The sequence below is a fragment of the Podarcis muralis genome, chromosome 14 (genome assembly GCF_964188315.1).
Source record: "Podarcis muralis chromosome 14, rPodMur119.hap1.1, whole genome shotgun sequence".
NCBI classification, from domain to species: Eukaryota; Metazoa; Chordata; class Lepidosauria; order Squamata; family Lacertidae; genus Podarcis; species Podarcis muralis.
The window spans coordinates 37,016,270-37,028,045 of NC_135668.1; the positions used below are offsets into that span (position 1 = coordinate 37,016,270).

Consider the following 11,776-nt stretch of genomic DNA (forward strand, 5'->3'; position numbering starts at 1 on the left):
GCGTTCAACAACCAAGGTACGACTGTATATGGAATTGTTTTTCATCGTTGATTGTTTTAGCAGTAATGTGTTTGCTGCCCTGGGCTCCTCTGGGTGGACAGATGAGATGATACAATAAACAACAACAACAACAAAGCATATCATCATTAAGGAAACTCTACTGGTCAGTTCACCTATGCATCACTTGCTGGTGGCAGCATCAAGCAACAGGTTGAATGTGTGAATGAGCCACCTATTGCCCACTTAGAGTGTTCCTGTCACCAGATGCTGACTCAAAGGCAAACACTTGGCCACGTAGGCAGCTCCTGTATGCAGCTATGAGAGTCCAAAGTCTTGAGTGCCCCATCCCTAGCTGAGGTGGTTCTGTGTGGGTAATCTTACCATCTCTTCCCTTAGGAACTGGCTCAGGCAACTTTCTTGTGAATACTGTATTAAATTTTGGAGGGTGGTGGTGGGGAACAGGTCTGATATTTTTGGAAGTGAGATCCTGTGAAAATTTAAAGGTGCTAATTTGTGACATTTAAGTGCAAAAGCTTCTCTGGCCTGAAGGAAAAGCTGTTTTGAATATCTCGTTTTTTTTCAATATCTCTTCAGCAGAGTGAGCTACCGGGTTCAATTAATGTGACATCTAAACTGCTCACTGCAGCAAACGCCTCACTCCCCCCAAATATTTTGTGTAATCGTTTAGAGGTTTGCAAACTTCAGGCAAGTAATGATACCTTTTCCCCACCTCCTGAATTATACTCCCCGCCCCCTAAATTAAAGTTGGAGTGTAAGAACTGCCCTGCTGGATCAGGTCCGTGGCCATGTAGTCCAACACCCTGTTCTCACGGAAGCCAGGCAGATGCCTAAGGGAGGCCTGCAAGCAAGACCTGAATGCAATAGCACTGTCCCTATAGGAACGGAGGAAGATGCCTAATACCACCCCAGGCTAGCTCAGCATCATAGCTACTCTGGCAGGTCTTCTCCAGGGTTTCAGGCAGAGGAGGGTCTTTTGCACCACCTGCTATTTTGTACAGTGGCAGAGCATCTGCTTGGCAAGCAGAAGGTCCCATGTTCAATCCCTGGCATATCAGGGTAGGGCTGAGAGAGACTTGCCACCTGAAACCCTGGGGAGGCGCTGCTGGTCAGTGTAGGCAATACTAGGCTCAATGGACCAATGGTCTGAGTATGAGGCAGCTTCCTATGTTCCTATCTAACTAAAAATGCCAGGAATTGAACCTAAGACCTTCTGATTGCAAACCACATGCTTTACTGCTGAGGAGTACAATATTGCCCATTGGTCTAGTCAAAAGTTTTGTTTTCACGCTATTAATGTGCTGCATTTCCCCACAGGGACACCCTTTCCTCCATGTGCTTTGAGAGGCAGAAACAGTAACCAGCTTTTAAAACACTTCTTAAACATACAGTATAGGATTGCATTCCTCTAATGCCCCATCTGCACTATTTGAAGCATCATCGTACCACTTTAAACAGTTGTGGCTTCCCCTAAAGTTTCCTGGGAACTGTAGTTTGTTCAGGGTGCTGAGAGTTGTTAGGAGAAACCCCCCTTCCCCTCACCCAGCTACAACTCCAGGTGTGGTTTAATAGTCAATTCCTCTTCACAAGGAATTCTGGGAACTTTAACTTTGGACATGACCCCTCTGTGTTCACCCAAGCCGTCCTAGATTCTTGATTCCCAATTCTTAAACTTTTTCATTCATGCACTGTTCCATTTTATCTGTGGCATATAGTTTCATTTCTGGTTTCATTTACCTTTTAAAAGACATTTTATTCAATTGTATATATATATGAAATTTATTTTTATATTAGGCAGATTTAAATATACAGAGATGCTATATAAATAAGAGATGCTATATAAATAAATACATTTCTGCCCGAAGGGCTGCAAGAATAAGGACTCCCAGTCCAGCACTTCTGAGTGAATCACTGTGCTGGACCCACGTCCGCACTGGAAACAGGAAGAACTGGGGCACTGACTCATGCCTGATCTCCTCTGAGTGTGGCTAATCTTGCTACCTCTCTGCAGCAGGTGTGATTGGGTCATCCAATCACACCTGATGCAGAAAACCAAGAATATAAACTTAAGAATATAAAAGGAGCCCCACTGGATCAGGCCAATGGCCCATTTGGTCCAGCATCCTGGACCCAAGCACAAGAGCACTCCTCTCCTCATTTCCAATTCCCAGCAACTGGTATTTAGTGGCATACGGCCTCTGACAGCAGAAGTGGTACCCAGGTAGGTGGTACCCAGGTTTAGGAACGTAAGAAGAGCCATGCTGGGTCAGGCCAAAGGTTCATCTAGCCCAGCATCCTGCTGTCAACGTGACTTCCTATGGGAAGCCTGGAAGCAGGACTTGAGCACAGCAGCCGTCTCCTCACTTGTGATTCCCATCATCTGGTCTTCAGAGCAGTGGTGGCAGAGCCTAGCCATTGTGTCTAGCAGCCTTCTCCATGAACCTCTCCAATTGCCTTTCAAAGCCACCCAATTGGGTGGCCATCAATATATCTGGTGGGAGCAAATAATATATTTTTATCTATGCACTGCTGTGTGTCTTGAATCCTCAGATGTTCATTGTGAGAGAGGGAGGATTTTTTCCTCTCTATCTACTTTCTCCATGCCATGTATAATTTCATAAACATCTACCATGTCGCCTTTTATTCATCTTTTCTATGAACTAAAAAGTTCCAAATGCTGTAAGCTTTCCTCTAGGAGAGTCGCTCCATCCTCTTTATTTATCACCTAGAGAATCGTGTTTGCGTGCACACCAAAATCTGGAGAACTTTTGGCATATGTGCCGTTTAAAATTTTCTGAAAGGGATCCCCACAATGTACCCGCATGAAGCATTTGAAGGTAGGGTGGTCAGTTATGCATTAGCAAAAGAAAAAGGAAAAAAAAGGAGTAAGTGAATCACTGGAAGTCCTTCTTCATGCAGTGCATAGTTAAACTATGGAACTCACTGCCACAAGGGTCCATGATATGGCCACCAACGTGGATGGCTTTAAAATAGGATTAGACAAATTCCTGAAGAATCAGTTGATCAATGGCTTCTAGGCACAATGGCTATGTTCTTCCTCCAGGATCAGTTGCTGGAAACGATGGGGTGGGGTAGCTGTGCTCTTGTGCTCAAGTCCTGCTTGAGGGTTGCCCACAAGAATCTGGGCAGCCAGGACGGTGGGCTAGATGTGCCATTGGCCCCATGCAGCAGGCTCTTCTTTCATTCTTATGAGAGTCATGTATAATGACTGGTCGGCTTGGGCCTTCAGATCCCTCCTGAAGAGCCACCTTCTCTTTGAACCTTTTCGCACAGCCTCCCACTTCCCACATCTAACTGAGCCTGCAGCCAAACCTCAGCACATGCAACTGAAACATGCCAATATTCCTCCTCTGTTTATTCTGGCTGCACTTCCCTCCTTTTCCTTGGTTTAGATCAGGTGTGGTGAACATTAGGCCTTCCAGATGTTGCTGAACTACAGCTCCCATCAGCCCTAGCAAGCATGGTCAATGGCCAGGGATGATGGGAGTTGTAGTTCAGCGACATCTGGAGGGCCAAAGGTTCCCCCAACCCTGATTTAAATTGGAAGGTCCTCAGAGTGGGGATCTGTCACCTGCTACTCTGGCAATACAAATGGATGAAAATCCTTGGTATGATAAGGAGGCTGCCCTTTTATAGACACAAGAGCATTCCTAAATTCATTTGTGAAATATTTCAGGATACACAGTCACACAGTACCAGCATTGCTACCTTTTAACAACTTTTCTCTCTTTTTTTTTTCAAGTGAAAAAAGCAGGAATTTTGCAGATGATTTCTCCACTAACAACCCAAAACAACAACCTCCTACAGGAGGAAGTGATGGCCATCAACTTGGATGTCTTTAAAAGAAGACTGGATGCTGGACTAGATGGGCATTGGCCTGATCCATCAGGGATCTTCTTATGCCCTCCAGATGTTTGGGGCTATTGTTTCATCAGTCCCAGACAGGAGCTGCCACCCTAAACCTCTGGAAGGAACCAGATTATGAAAGCCTGGCTGAGGGCTTCTCCATACCTTCCTTTGCCCCACCATTTTCTTCCTGGGGAAGCCCAGTTGTTTGCACTGCATTGGAACAAATGGCCATTGGGTTTTCCATGGATTTTCATTTGTTCTGATTTAGTGTGAAGGAGAGGGTTATCCCGGGGAAAGTGTCACGTCAAAGGCAAAACCACTCGGACCAGTGTCTAGAAAGTGTGGGTCAAGTGTGAAACCGCTTGGACCTAATCTTTTTGGGCACAGGACAAGCAGAAATGTGGATGAGCTCTTACACAGAGTGAAGCAAACACCAACCAACCCAGCATGCTGAAACTGAACCTTGGGTGACCCCTTGCCCATCTTTCTAATGGCAGGCATGGATCCCACAGAAAATCGTTTTTTTGAGCATATGCAAAACGTTTTGTTTGCCACTACTGAGAATAGCCACAGCCAGCTCCCACATGTCTGGGCTTAGCGATTATGGATTTCCAACGCAGCAGGCACAATTTAACCAGGGAATGGCCATTTTTAGAACAGAAACAGTGAAGAACACAGCCCACCATAATCTGCTCATTGTTTCTGTTATTATGGGGAATCAGCACAGCTAAACTTGCACGACTACCAGCCCTGTTTAGTTAACAACTGCGGCGTCTTTCAGTGCTAAATTAAGACGGAATTATTATCAGCTCTCTCTCACACCTTCACAATCTTTACACCACAACCCTCTTTTCATATCAGAATTCAGTTCTCAAACAGAGAGGGCAGCACATCTGGCATATGCCAGGATATTTTTCACCAACCATTGGAATTTCCAACTGACCAGAAAATAAAAATGGCCTAGGCTGCTTCTTCTGCCTTTCACAGCTGCTTCATGGGCAGATATCAGCAGGTGAAGCTTTCAGAGTGCAAGGACACACACCTGTTCATCTGACAACATCTGTGGCTCAGCTCCAGCTATTGGGAAAGGTGCAGGAGCAGAGGCTAGAAAAAGAGTTGGCAACTCTACTGCTTGTTAGCAGGGGTAGGGAGAGAACCACATCTCACCAGCTGCCACACTCATGGAACAAGGGATCAAGATTTTCAGGGCAGAGCACACAAGTTGGAGCCTCCAAAATAGTCATTTTAGAAAGAAACCAAGCCCCAAATTCAACGAGAAAACAGAAGCTCTCCAGCTAGCCACAGACCACTCTCTTAAGCATGGGAAGAAAGCTGCAGAGACATCTTCCAAACAACACAGCCCTCGCATCACCAACCCAAAAATAAATCCACTGCATTTCGAAACAATAACAGGCAAGCCAAACAGCATCCTGATGAAATCTGCCATTGGTGTCTCCTCTATGGCTGCTGATCACTACAGTGCCATTCCAAATCTCGGCTCTTGGCAGTCTCTAGGCAGAACCCCCAAGTAGACCATTTGCTCTTTCTGTATACATATATATGGGAATGGGAGCTTATGATAGTGCTGCCACTTTTTAAATTAAAACCCCCCCAACCCTTCTGATGTGCCTTTAACTACAGAACCCTGAAAAAACATGTAACAGGTGACACTTTCCTGGGTCATTTCTTGTTCTGCGCCAGTCAACCTGTTTTTTATTTTTATTTTTGTACCAGAGGTTCTTAGGGGGAAAGCATAGGTATGGGGGGGGGGGGGGGGGAAGGTCCAGAAAATTAAATTTGTGCAGACCAAATCTGTGCATAGAAATAATTCTTGATGAGTTCAGTGGAGCTTACTCCCAGGCAAGTGTTCCTAGCAGTGGACTCTCAAGACCCACATAGAAGTGGATATACGACATCAAACAAAAATTCTTGCATTGTTATTACTATTTCTTTCTTTCTTTAAAAAACAAACAAACCATTTTCCAACCACAATGGAAGGCAAGAGACCAAACAGCAGGGCCCTCTTCTCTTTCCACTGGGCAGAGAAGCAAAATCCAAAACAGTCAGGTCAGGCTCGCCCTGTTTTCTTTCGCCCAGTCTACCTTCTTTCCAAACTAAGAGATCCACGTGGGGCCCAAAAATCAACCATCTCACCGCCACATCCTCTTGGCCAGCCCAGATGGGGATCAGGAAATGGCGCCATCAAGACACCCCCCAAATCCATGAATCACAACAGCAGCTCCCCAAAAAAGAATGACAACAACAACAACAACAACAGTGTGTCCCACTCAACACCCAGCCTCTCGATGAGATCACCTTGGTAGCAATCCACTAAAATTTCCATTCAATGCAGCAAACCAAAACTGGGGGAGGGGGGTGTTTGAGCAGGAGGGGTCAAATTCCCCCCCCCCAATCTAAAAACAACCACCACCTAGGCTGCCAGACTATATTAGAGTATCTGCTGGAGACAGATAGAAACACAGAGTCGGATCCCTGTTAAGCAAAGCAAGGAGGTTTGTCCTTATGTAACACTGGCTTTGAGATGCTCTGATCTTCATTGAGGAGGGATGTAATTACAGCCCCTGGATGGTCTCTCCCTTGGTGGTGCAAATGCAAGAAAAACCCTCTGGGTGGGATGCCGTCCTACAGACATCAATACCTGGTGGGAAGGTATTCAGGGGAGGGAGGGAGGGAGAGTGTGTGTGCAAGCGTGAGAGAGAGGGGGGGAAAAAGATATTTGTGCCGTAAAGGATTAAAGACACAGATGCAGCATGCTTACCTCCAGGAGAGTCGTTTTAGCTCATGCCATGCCTTCCGCACACCGACGGCCTTTTCATGTAAAGAAGAGAAGCATCAGGGACCGGATGGAGGGATGCCAGAGGTGGTGGTGGGGGGGACAGCAAAGAGGAGTCGAAATCTCCCTTGTTTTCCAATCCAGCCTGATGGAGAACCTCAGCCAGGGAACCTTCTTCCTTCTCCCCTCTCCTCCAGCGCACAAACCTCCTGCTTCCAGCCTGCTCAGAGGAGAATCCACGGCTGGTCTCTGTTGTTTTCAGAAATGGAGATGGGAGACAGAGGGAGGGGGGAGAGAGAGAATAATACTAACAACAACAACCTGGGGGGGGGGAATACTCGGGGAGAAGCATCCCACCAGATCAGGATGAATGGAGCTGCAGAAGAGGTGGCAGCGATGGGAAAATAGGCGTCCCCTTCTTTTCTCTCCTCCTCTCCCCCCCCCCAGCAAAAATCAAGAGATGGTTATCCAGAGTGCAGGGAATGAAAGATGCTGGCGTTGGTTCTCTCTCTCTCTCTCTCTCTCTCTCTGCCTGTTTCCCTCCCTCAACACACACTCACATGTACACACACCCGCTTGCAGGCATGTTCATGCACGCACCCTCAAGTGTCGTAGAGCAAAGCCAGTTAAAGAGGCACGGCTGTTATTATCAATAATGCATGACTGCAGGCCGGTGAGTCCCATCTCTCTCTCTCTCTCTCTCTCTCTCTCTCTCTCTCCCTCCCTCCCTCCCTCCCCCCCCCCCCCCCACCTCTGCACACTCACTCACACAGAGAGATATACACACCCCTCCTGGCTTGGATCCTAAAGAGATTACAACAACCACTCGCTGTGAATAAATACAAGGGCTCCCCACTCTCCTCCTTTACGGCCTTACCTTGTTTTGATTTGGATTATTTTTACAGTTTAGGTCGATCAAGTGGGGTTGGGTTTGCAAGAGATCTATTGCAAACCGTATATATCTATATCTGCAAGCTCGGGAGGGAGGGAGGGAGGGATGAAATGATGGATAGGGGATTAGTGTGTATGGTTTATAATAGGGCTGTCAAGAGGCTTTTTATAGCCCCATCAACAACCCAGTTGAGCCTGGACTTAAACCAATTTACATTCCGATCCTAAGTCTTGCAGTGCCAAGGTATGGCCAGCAGCTCTGAAGGCCAGGCCCAGGGTGTTTCAAGACAGTTTCTAACTTCCAAGATTCAAATCAAACCTCTCCTCCCCACTGCATTTATTGCCACTAGGGATGGGCAAATATGTCCATTTCAGTTTCTTTCAGTTTCTCATTTTAGTTCTCCTCGTTTCCACATTTGTTTGCAATGAAAAAAACGAACAAAAGTCCTCATGAAAATTCAGCAGTAGTGTTAATTTCCGCTAATATACATATATTTGTATTCTATTTTGTCCAATATACACAATTTCTACAATTTGAGAAAAGGCAAAGCAAAGGTGCAAATTTCAAAGCATGGGTTTGTGTACTGATCCAGAAAGTGCAAATTAGGTAGGTTTACCTAAAATGCGAACTGAATCCAATTTCTCCCTCATCCCCAATCACCACGTTTTAAATATTTTATTTTATTTTGAGGGGGAATTAGGAACGAAATTAATATCCATGTTCCCCCATCCACATTTTCCCTGAGCAGATTAGTAGCATGGACAGAGCAGCATGTTTCTGAATGGTTATTGATGTTCCACAAAGCAGCAGCAACTACTACCAGCACAGAAAGTAAAAGGGGGGGGGGGAGAAGGTGACATATTAGCAAACTATTTTACTGAATCCTACCACACAAGAGCCTACTGTGCAAAACAAGAGAAGCCACACAATGGTCTGGTGGGCTGGGGAACCTGTCGCCCTCCAGAAGTTATTCGAACGCAATGTCCAGCATCCCTGATCATTGGCTATGCTGGCATGGCCCAAGGGGAATTGGGGTCATCTGGGGCTGAGCCGAGTCGGAGTCCAACCACATGTGGTTTTGTATTGTGTTTTAATTTGTTGGAAGCCACCCAGAGCGGCTGGGGGAACTCAGTCAGATGGGCAGCATATAAATAATAAATTATTGTTATTATTATGTGGAGGGACCATGTTGGCCACCTCTGGTAGGGCAGAAGGCAGGCAGCCCAACTGCAGGTGGAGCCGGAGCCAATAACAGGCAGAGCCTGAGCCAATGACACAACTCCTTCTTGTTTTGTCCCCCTCCTCCCCTCCCTGCTGAGTTCAACAAGGACAACATGGAGACAGAGGAGGAGAAAGCTGGCAGGCAGAGCCCCATTCACCCTAATGGAAGCAGCCTCTATTGCTTAACAGTATTTGGGTTTATTATTACAGTGGTACCTCGGGTTACATACGCTTCAGGTTACAGACTCCGCTAACCAGGAAATAGTGCGACAGGTTAAGAACTTTGCTTCAGGATAATAACAGAAATCGTGCTCCGGCGGCGCAGCAGCAGCAGGAGGCCCCATTAGCTAAAGTGGTGCTTCAGGTTAAGAACAGTTTCAGGTTAAGTATGGACCTCCAGAACGAATTAAGTACTTAACCCGAGGTATCACTGTATTAAATGCAAGGGTATCATCACATACACTAATATCAGTATTCTGTGTCTCATTATACAGCCAAAATCCACACAAAAAGAATATGTATCAGAGTGGTTGGGGGAAACCTCTGAGGTTTACATAAATTGCAAAAATTATGGAGGGGGCAACTCAGGGGGAACGGGAGCCAGGCCAGTGAATGTTGAGCATGCTCACTGGGTATGAACAACTTGGGGTGGTGTGTCTGGAACTCAGAGCTATGCACTGTGTTGCAAGACCCACGTCATCCCTCTAGTTCAAGGTGTGAGTGCCATTCCTTATGTAGCCAAAACAGCACCCCCTATGCACCAGAGAGAGGTGTTAGCAGGCTTGAGGAAGCCATAAGGTTTTCAGAAGTACAAAAAATATTTAGGGGAGGGGGAATCCAAAATGGGTAGCAGCTAAAAAAGAAAAAAGTTCAGTGCAGACTAAGCATACCCAATGAGCACACAATGCTAATTTACTAGGGGGGGGGGGGATGGAAAAGTCAAGCGGTGGGGTGACGGGGGGGGGGGGGTAGAAGAAATCAAACAGTATTGTACGGGAGGCCATGGTTGTCTGACTGGAACAGTGAACAGGAACACTCCACACACTGCAACCTTTTGCTTTAGTTCCCTTTAGTTCCCTTTATTGTTATTTATTACTTTTGTATACAGTGGTACCTCGGGTTGCATATGCTTCAGGTTACAGACTCCACTAACCCAGAAATAGTGCTTCAGGTTAAGAACTTTGCTTCAGGATGAGAACAGAAATCATGCTCCCGTGGCGCGGCGGCAGCAGGAAGCCCCACTAGCTAAAGTGGTGCTTCGGGTTAAGAACAGTTTCAGGTTAAGTACGGACCTCCGGAACGAATTAAGTACTTAACCTGAGGTACCACTGTACTGCCCTTCATCCACAGATCTCAGGGTGATTCACAACATAAACGTACAAAATAAAAGTACAAAATACATGATAAAAACAAGAACAAAACCCCCACAAACCAATCACCCCCCTCCCTGCTACCCCTCCTACAAACACATTTAATAGGGGTATAAGATGTCAGTCAGTCAGTCAAAGGCCTGGTTGAATAGGAACGTTTTTGCTTGGCACCTAAAGGTGTATAATGAAGGCATCAGGTGAGCCTCCCTGGGGAGAGCATTCCACAAATGGGGAGCCACTGCAGAGAAGGCCTGTTCTCATGTTGTCAGACCTCTTACAGAGGAGGCGCATAAGGAAGGGCCTCCAAGGATGATCTCAGGGTCAAGGTAGGTTCATATGGAGAGAGGCAGTCCTTGAGGTATTGCATATTCCTCCAAGGAGCTCAAGGTGGTATGTTACCCTTGCTCTCTGTTTTATCCCAAGAGCCCTATTAGGTAGGCTAGGCTGAAACAGGGACAAGGTCACCAAGTAAGCTTCTTGGAGATTTGAACCCTGGTCTCTCAGGTTGTAGTCAGACTGTCCAGCCACGGCCACACACTGACTCCCACTTGTTTAACAGAATGTTTTATCTCAGAATGGACCTGCGTAAGGTTGCACTTTTTTGGAAAAGCTTGGCACATCCAGTGTTGGGATAGGCACTGATACAGGCTGGCGGTGGAGGAGGGGCAATGTGTACCCTGCTTCAGATGCCTGTGTGCTAGAGCCAAAGTGCAGAGATTCATCACTTGCCATAGAGATGGGCACTACAGATGGTCCCTCCAGATGCTGCTGGACTTGCATCTCCCATCAGCCCCAGCCAGCTTAGCCAATGGTCAAGCGTGATGCCCAGTGACACCTGGAAGGCCACAGGTTCCTCATCCCTGATCTAAAAGATGGGGCAGATACACACACACAGGAGCAGGTACCAGAAAACTCGACTTGTCCCCTAGTAAACAAGGGCAGACAGTTGGAATGCCTGTAATCAGATCCTGGCAGGGACCCTAATTAGGTGGGAGCCCTGCTCTGTAGGTTACTTAGCATAATGATTAATCCAGCCCAGTCCCCGAGTGATAAAAGGACAGTGAGGAAGAGGAACCATCTTGAACCTAAGGCGGGCGAGGGGGGGGGGTTAGATGAAAAAAGTGGAAGGGAAAATCTGTCTAGAGAAAGGGTCGGCTAATATGCAGGGAATGTGTGTGTGTTAGAGAGAGAAAGGAGGGAGGAAATGTTTCTATTTTAAGAGCTGCAGTCTCCCTCTTCCTCTCCGCCAGCCCCCCCCCCCCCTTAGCATTTTGCACGCCTGCCAGATTGAGAAACCTGACCTGCCTTTTAAATAACCAAGGAGGAGGGGGAGGCAGAGGCGGCCGCCATCCCTGCAGGCCCTATCCTGGGTTTCATCAGCCATTCACAGGCCCCGGGGACAGGCCGGTCCCAGTGGCAGCTGGGGAAAGAACCTTTTACTGACTCTCGCATTCGGTGGCAAGGAGGATATGGCGTCCCTTGGCAGATAAACACGACTTCTGCCTCCTCCTCCCATCCCCTGCTGTGTCCTTAATTTATGAGCAGTGCGACTCCTTCTCCCCCCCCCCCCAGCTTCACCCTGGTGGGGTATTTTAGCTGAAGGGAGCAGGT

At 47.0% G+C, this 11,776-nt stretch overlaps 1 protein-coding gene across 1 annotated transcript in view; it reads right to left on the reverse strand.

Moving 5' to 3' along the window:
• FBXL16 (F-box and leucine rich repeat protein 16) overlaps positions 1 to 7,392 on the reverse strand; it is a 64,853-nt gene extending 57,461 nt beyond the window's left edge. The window contains exon 1 of the mRNA XM_028706593.2: positions 6,668 to 7,392. The gene's annotated coding sequence lies outside the window, so the exon portion shown is untranslated. The remainder of the gene's footprint in view (positions 1 to 6,667) is intronic.
• Between the last annotated feature and the right edge of the window lie 4,384 nt (positions 7,393 to 11,776).